Source organism: Penaeus vannamei, chromosome 23 (genome assembly GCF_042767895.1).
Source record: "Penaeus vannamei isolate JL-2024 chromosome 23, ASM4276789v1, whole genome shotgun sequence".
Lineage (NCBI taxonomy): Eukaryota > Metazoa > Arthropoda > Malacostraca > Decapoda > Penaeidae > Penaeus > Penaeus vannamei.
Window position 1 is genome coordinate 12,114,512 of NC_091571.1, and position 7,500 is coordinate 12,122,011.

General features: G+C 39.8%; 1 long non-coding RNA gene across 2 annotated transcripts in view; it reads left to right on the plus strand.

The window, feature by feature from the left end:
- The window catches only part of LOC138866005 (uncharacterized), a 534,841-nt gene that overhangs the window by 86,394 nt on the left and 440,947 nt on the right, over positions 1–7,500 (plus strand). The gene's annotated exons all lie outside the window — the stretch shown is intronic.

Below are 7,500 nucleotides of genomic sequence, written 5' to 3' on the forward strand. Positions count from 1 at the left end.
AGTGAGAGAAGAAAGAGAGGAAAGAAGAGAACGAGGATAAACCGTTCACAGAAAACAGAGATGTATAAAAGAGAAAAATTAGCCACGTGTGCGCTGTTGGTGAGGCAAACACGTGTAAAATATCATGGAAGAAGTGAGCTGCAGAAAAGATTTGTTAAGTAGAGACAGTTCTTGTGATGAGGAAAAGGGTAGAAAGGTTAAGATATTGGTAAAAGATAGATAGATCGATAGAGATATACAGAGATAGATAGACAGACATATAGATAGAGAAAGAAAGGGATGGATAGATAGATAGAGATACAGATAGATATACAGATATATATATATAGAGAAAAAGAAAGGGATCAATAGATAGATAGAGATACAGATAGATAGATAGATAGAATGAATAGAACGATATATACGTGAGGGAGGAAGGGAGAGAGAGAGAGAGAGAGAGAGAGAGAGAGAGAGATAGATAGAGAGAGAGAGAGAGAGAGAGAGAGAGAGAGAGAGAGAGAGAGAGAGAGAGATGGATAAATAGAGAGAAAGAAATGAAAAACAGAACGATATATACTTGATACTCTCCGTCCCCCGGGGAAAGCGAGAAAACCCTCAACGGGAACTGCTGTTTTTGTGATATCCGTTGCTGCAACAGACGCATCATCTTATCCATCCTGTGCACTAGCATCTGCTTCCAAGCACGGCTGCAAATCTCCATTTTCCTACGCTGTTGGCATCGGTTTATGAATTACTTGTGTTAGTGAAGCTGAAGCCGAAGCCAATCTTGAAGTTCGGGAGGCATTTTCGTGGAGAAAGATCAACCCAACAAACGCGATTTTTCGTTTGTTTTAAGTTATTTCTCTAGTGTACTTACGTTGACAATCATGTGAGCGCATGATTGTCAACGTAATAATGCCCTTGCTGTTATGTACATACGTGTATGTACTAGATGTTATATGCATTTCGTCTTTTCCCTTTAACAGTAAGATTTAAAAACGGTTTCGTAACAGAAAATTAGATCCCCCTTGGAAATAATGATACTTCGGGATTTTCCTTTTTTCTCTTACATTTATTTTACAAATTTTGAAACCTCATATACCATAAGCTACAATTTCAATTACCTCGATTTCCCAAGGGTCGTTGAATATCATGAACTCGGTACATCGCCTTTTCGCAAAGAGCATGAGCGTTTCCCAGAGTTCTCTTGCTGCGCGCCATCTATTGTTGGTAATCTAAGACTCTTTGTTCTTATACTTTGCGCGCCATCTATTGTTGGTAATCTAAGACTCTTTGTTCTTATACTTTGCGCGCCATCTATTGTTGGTAATCTAAGACTCTTTGTTCTTATACTTTGCGCGCCATCTATTGTTGGTAATCTAAGACTCTTTGTTCTTATACTTTGCGCGCCATCTATTGTTGGTAATCTAAGACTCTTTGTTCTTATACTTTGCGCGCCATCTATTGTTGGTAATCTAAGACTCTTTGTTCTTATGTATCACGGATCACTGTTGAATTCATTTATGTTCTTCTATATCTCCTTCTGACATTTCAGATTGATTTGTTAGATCAGTAAGACTTGTAAGAGCTGTGCGGGATTCTTGCCATCGATTTTCAGAGATTGAGGAAAATAACTGGGAGAATGAAGTGTCGCTGTTATATAACTGTTTTATAACAATACATTATTTCTGAAATAGTTTGGGCATCTGTGAAAACAAAGTATAGCACACACACACACACACACACACACACACACACACACACACACACACACACACACACACACACACACACACACACACACACACACACACACACACACACACACACACACACGATGGGACTACGTGGGAAGATAGAATTATGAGAATCCCCATACACATGCAGACAGATAGATGTGTAGATAGATAAACAAACAGACCGGTAGACAGACAGACAAATAGATAAATAATTAATTGACAGTTGCATAGCGGTAAATAGACAGATAGATGAACAGAGATAAAATGATATGAAACCTATAGATAGATGGACATAGATAGACAGAAAGATAAACAGACAGAGAGATAAAGTAGAGAGATACTATCTATTTATTTCTCTCTCTCTCTCTCTCTCTCTCTGCCTCTCTTCCTCTCTCTCTCTCTCTCTCTCTCTCTCTCTCTCTCTCTCTCTCTCTCTGTCTCTCAACCTCTCTCTCTCTTTCCTCTGTCTCTCAACCTCTCTCTCTCTTTTCTCTCTCTCTCTTTCTTATCTCTCCCTCTCTTCTTTCTTATTCTTCTCTCTCTCTCTCTCTCTCTCTCTCTCTCTCTCTCTCTCTCTCTCTCTCTCTCTCTCTCTCTCTCTCTCTCTCTCTCTCTCTCTCTCTCTCTCTCTCCCTCCCTCCTCCCTCTCTCTCCTCTCTCTCCCTCCCTCCCTCCTCCCTCCTCCTCCTTCCCTCCCTCTCCCTCCTCCCTCCCTCCCCCTCTCCCCCTCTCTCTCTCTCTCTCTCTCTCTCTCTCTCTCTCTCTCTCTCTCTCTCTCTCTCTCTCTCTCTCTCTCTCTCCTCTCTCTCTCTCTCTCTCTCTCTCTCTCTCTCTCTCTCTCTCCCCACCCCTACTTTTCTCCGAAGTCAAAAGGGAGAATTCACAAGAAATCTCTGAGATTACACTGATATGCGTTTTTTACAATACAAACCCGCTGGAGGGATTAAGGCTTCCCAAGACGTCTTTTGAACGGGCGGTTCCGAGTACCAGTATTTAGGGATTTTATTTTTTTATTATTAATATTTTTTTGTTCTTTTTTCTTTTTTTTTCTTTTAAGTATTTTGGTTATTTTGTTTTTTTATGTATCCTATTTGTTTTAAAGAGATAGATAGATAGAGAGAGAGATAGATAGGTAGGTAGACAGACAGACAGACAGATAGATAGGTAGATAGATAGATAGATAGATAGATAGATAGACAGATAGATAGATAGATACATAGAGATAGATAGATAGACAGATGGAGAAAGAGAGAGGAAGAGAGAGAGAAAAGAAGATAGATAGATAGATAGACAGATAGAGAGACAGAAAAACGAAAAAGAGTGAAAGAAAGACAATACGAACAAACAAAGAAAAAAAACCTAAATTATGAAAAGGAGAAAGGAGATAGAGGCAGCCCCAAACAGAAATGAGCTTAAGGACGATTTAAAGTAAAAACTAACCCATGAATTCGCCTTCTTTGCGTATGCATTTAGGTCAAATAAGCCAAAATAGCGCACTTCCGGCAGTAATGCGCACCGCAACTGCTATATAACCAAGCCTTATGAAATTGGGTTTTAGAATATTCTTTGGCAAGGGATGAGGATAAATAAAGGAAAGAACGAGAGAGGAAGAAAGAAAGTAACAAAATGAAGAAATAAGAAAGAGGAAGAGAGAAAGTAACAAAATGAAGAAAGAAAGTAACAAAATAAAGAATAAAAAAGAAAGTAACAGAATGAAGAAGAAAAAAGAAAGAGAGAGGAACAAAGAAAGTAACAAAATGAAAAAGAAACAAAGAGAGAGGAAGAAGGAATTTAACAAAAGGAAGAAAAAAGAAAGAGAGAGGAAGAAAGAAAGTAACAAAATGAAGAAGAAAAAAAACAAAGAGAGAGGAAGAAAGAAATTAACAAAATGAAGAAAAAAGAAAGAGAGAGGAAGAGAGAAAGTAACAAAATGAAGAAGAAAAAGGAAAGAGAGAGGAAGAAAGAAAGTAACAAAATGAAGAAAAAAGAAAGAGAGAGGAGGAAAGAAAGTAATAAAATGAAGAAGAAAAAGAAAGAGAAAGGAAGAAAGAAATTAACAAAATGAAGACGAAAAAAGAAAGAGAGAGGAAGAAAGAAAGTAACAAAATGAAGAAGAAAGAAAGAGAGAGGAGGAAAGAAAGTAACAAAATGAAGAAGAAAAAAGAAAGAGAGGAAGAAAGAAAGTAACAAAATGAAGAAGAAAGAAAGAGAGAGGAGGAAAGAAAGTAACAAAATGAAGAAAAAGAAAGAAAGAGAGAGGAAGAAAGAAAGTAACAAAATGAAGAAGAAAAAAGAAAGAGAAAGAAAGAAAGTAACAAAGTGAAGAAGAAAAGCAAAGAGATAGGAAGAAAGAAAGTAACAAAATGAAGAAAAAAACGTATAGAAAAAGAGAAGGGTTGACGAGACGGGATAAGGCAAGAGGAAAAAAGAAGAGAGATAAGAAGAAATAAGAAAAAAATAGATGAAAAAAAAGAAAAGAAAGGAAAGAAGACAAGACAATGCAAGACTAAACGAAACACATTGACTGGAAAAGATGAAGAAAATACAAGACAAGAGTAAAGGAAACATGACAAAACGAAATAGATGAGGAAAAAAAAGAGCAAAACAAGCGAGGAAGAAGAGAAAAGGCAAGGGAGCGAGGAAAGAGAGTGAGAGGAATAACACGAATAAACAAAGGTGAAGGTGGATGGTGGAGAGCGAATAAGGGGAAAAAGTGAGAGAAGAAAGAAGGAAAGAAGAAGAGAACGAGGATAAACCGTTCACAGAAAACAGAGATGCATAAAAGAAAAAATTAGCCACGTGTGCGCTGTCAGTGAAGCAGAAAACGAAACATGAAAGAAGAGAAAGAAAATAAGGCAAACAGTATTAAACGAGACATGGTAAAACAAAATAAGAGAAAGGGGGAAAAACAAGGCAAAACTATACGAGACATAACAACATGAAATAAAAGAGTAGGAAGAAGGCAAGGCAAGGCAAGACTAAACGAGACGACAAGACAAAAGAAAAGAAAATGAAGAAATGACAAAAGTAGACGAAGCATGACAAGACAAAAGAAAGGGAGAGAAAAAAACAAGACAAGGCAGTATTGAATGAGGCATGAAAAGGCAAAACAAAATAACAAATAGAGGGCAAGACAAGGCAAGAGTAGACGAGAGATAACAAGACGAATGAAAAGAAGTAAAATAAGACAAGGCAAGACAAGAGTAAACAAGACAAGACAAAACAAAACAAGAGATAAGGGGAAAAAGACAAGGCAAAGCTAACCAAAACATGAGAAGACAAAAGAAAAGAGGAATAATAAAGGCAAAGAAAGTGTAGAAGAGACATGACATGATAAGAAAAAAACAAAAGAATGAAAATAGAAAGAAGAGAAGAGAAAGCAAGACAGAACAAGAGAATAACGAAGAACGAAGAGAAAGAAACGAAAACGAAATAAAAGAATATGAACGATGACGGAACAAAGTCGACAGAAAGGGGAAAAGATAAGAAAAATAAACAAAAAAGACAAAGAAGAAGAAAGAAAGAAGGAGTAAAAAAAAAGAAAAAAGAAAGAAAGATGAGAGAGAGATGAGAAAAGCGACGTTTTGATAACCAAGAAGAACAGATATCAAAGAAAGATGGGAAGGGGGTGGGGGGGAGGCACGCACGCCAGAGCCTGTGGTTACCGGTTGGCATTTGCAATTCGAAAAAAAAAAATTACTTTCCGGTACGATTCGCTTTATTGATGAATAATGAAAAAAAATGAAATAAAATAACAGATTTTTATATTACAATTTTTTTTGGCCACGCTACTATGAATGATTCGCCCCTTCTTTCCAGCCTTGTCCTCAAAGGCGTTCTATAAGGAGACCGGACTTTTAAACCCCAGAATGAATGGTGGTTTATGTAAAAAGGAGAAAGAGAGAGAGAGAGAGAGAGAGAGAGAGAGAGAGAGAGAGAGAGAGAGAGAGAGAGAGAGAGAGAGAGAGAGAGAGAGAGACAGAGAGAGAGAGAGAGAGAGAGAGAGAGAGAGAGAGAGAGAGAGAGAGAGAGAAAGAGAGAGAGAGAGAGATAGATAGATAGAGAGAAAAACAGCAAGACAGACAGAGAGGAAAAAAGAACGAAAGTAACGAAAAAAAAAATACACATACAAAAAGCAAAGAGAGAGAAGAGAGCAAGGAAAAAATAAAGGCAAGAAGGACAAAAATTTACACATTCAGAGCGAACCTCACCGCTTCAGATAGTGCGATCTTTGAAGCCTTTCTTTGCCCTTAGACTGTCCATTCTCCTGGGGCTTTCTGCCGCACCTTTGCAGCTCCGAAGGCGTTCCCTCAAAACCAGCTCTTGCCATTAAAAAAAAGGGAGAGGCTTTCTGGCTTCCGTCCACTGATATATATTTTAGGGAGGGAGAGAAAGAAGGGGGAAGGGAGAGAGAGAGAGAAAGAAAGAAAAGAGAGAGAAAAGAGAGAGAGAGAAGGAGGGAGGGGGATGGAGAGGGAGAGGGAAAGGAGAAGGGAGGGGGGGAGGGGGAGGGGGAGGGGGGAGGAGGGGGAGGGGGAGGGAAAGGGAGAGGGAGAGAAGGAAAGGGGAGAGGGAGAGGAGAAGGAAAGGGAGAGGGAGAGGAGAAGGAAAGGGGAGAGGGAGAGGGAGAGGAGAAGGAAAGGGAGAGGGAGGAAAAGGAGGGAGGGAGGGAGGGAGGGAGGGAGGAGGGAGGGAGGGAGGGAGGGAGAGAGAGAGAGAGAGAGAGAGAGAGAGAGAGAGAGAGAGAGAGAAGAGGAAGAGAGAGAGAGAGAGAGAGAGAGAGAGAGAGAGAGAGAGAGAGAGAGAGAGAGAGAGAGAGAGGGGGGGGGGTAGGGAGGGAGGGTGGTAAGGAGAGGGAAAGGGAGAGAAAAAAACGCGAGAAAGAAAGCGAAAAAATGAAAACAACAGAGAAAAAGGGAGAGAGAAAGAGAAAAAGAAAGAAAGAAAGAAAGAGAAGGAGAGAAAGCAGACGAAGAGAAAGGAGAAAATCCAGCCTTATTCCTTCATCCATCTCTGTTTTCTCTCTCTCTCTTTCGGTTTCCTCATTGTCAATCATCGCTTGCTATCCCCTTAACCCCTTTTCCTCGCCGCTTTCACCTTCCTCTCTTTTCATTATATCGCCATTTTGCGCACCTCCCAGCCTTCCAGCCTTCTCGAACCTACAATTCCATCTTTCTTTCTCTTTCAATTATCTCTCTCTCTCTCTCTCTCTCTGTCTCTCCCTCTCTCTTTATTTCGCTTTCTCCCCGCCCCTCTCGCTCTCGCCCTTTCTCTCTCTCGCTCTCGCTCTTTCTTTCTTTCTTTCTCTCTCTCCCTTTCTTTCTCTCTCTCTCTCTCTCTCCTTTCTTCTTCTTTCGTCCCTGCGCCGTACCGTAAACCTCTCGAAACTTCATTCACTGCTTTACAAAACAACGCGAAGGTTTTCTTGTTCTGGGTTGGTTTCCAGATCATTTCCTGGCCGGCAGTTGGAGTGGGCGTCTGTTTTGTTTGCTGTGTCGTTATGGGCTGCTCTTATCGTTAGTTTTGTCATTCTAGCGTTTGTTTTATGTATGTATACGTATACACGTAGATCTACACAAACACACGTACATACAGGTACATGCAAATGCGTACTTCACAAACAAGTGTACAGATACATACCGTAGAAACACACACACACATGCAAACAAAAATGCACAAATTCTTACTAGATAGACAAACACACACACACACACACACACACACACACGCACACGCGCGCACACACACACACACCTACACACAAACACACGGACAATTCTCG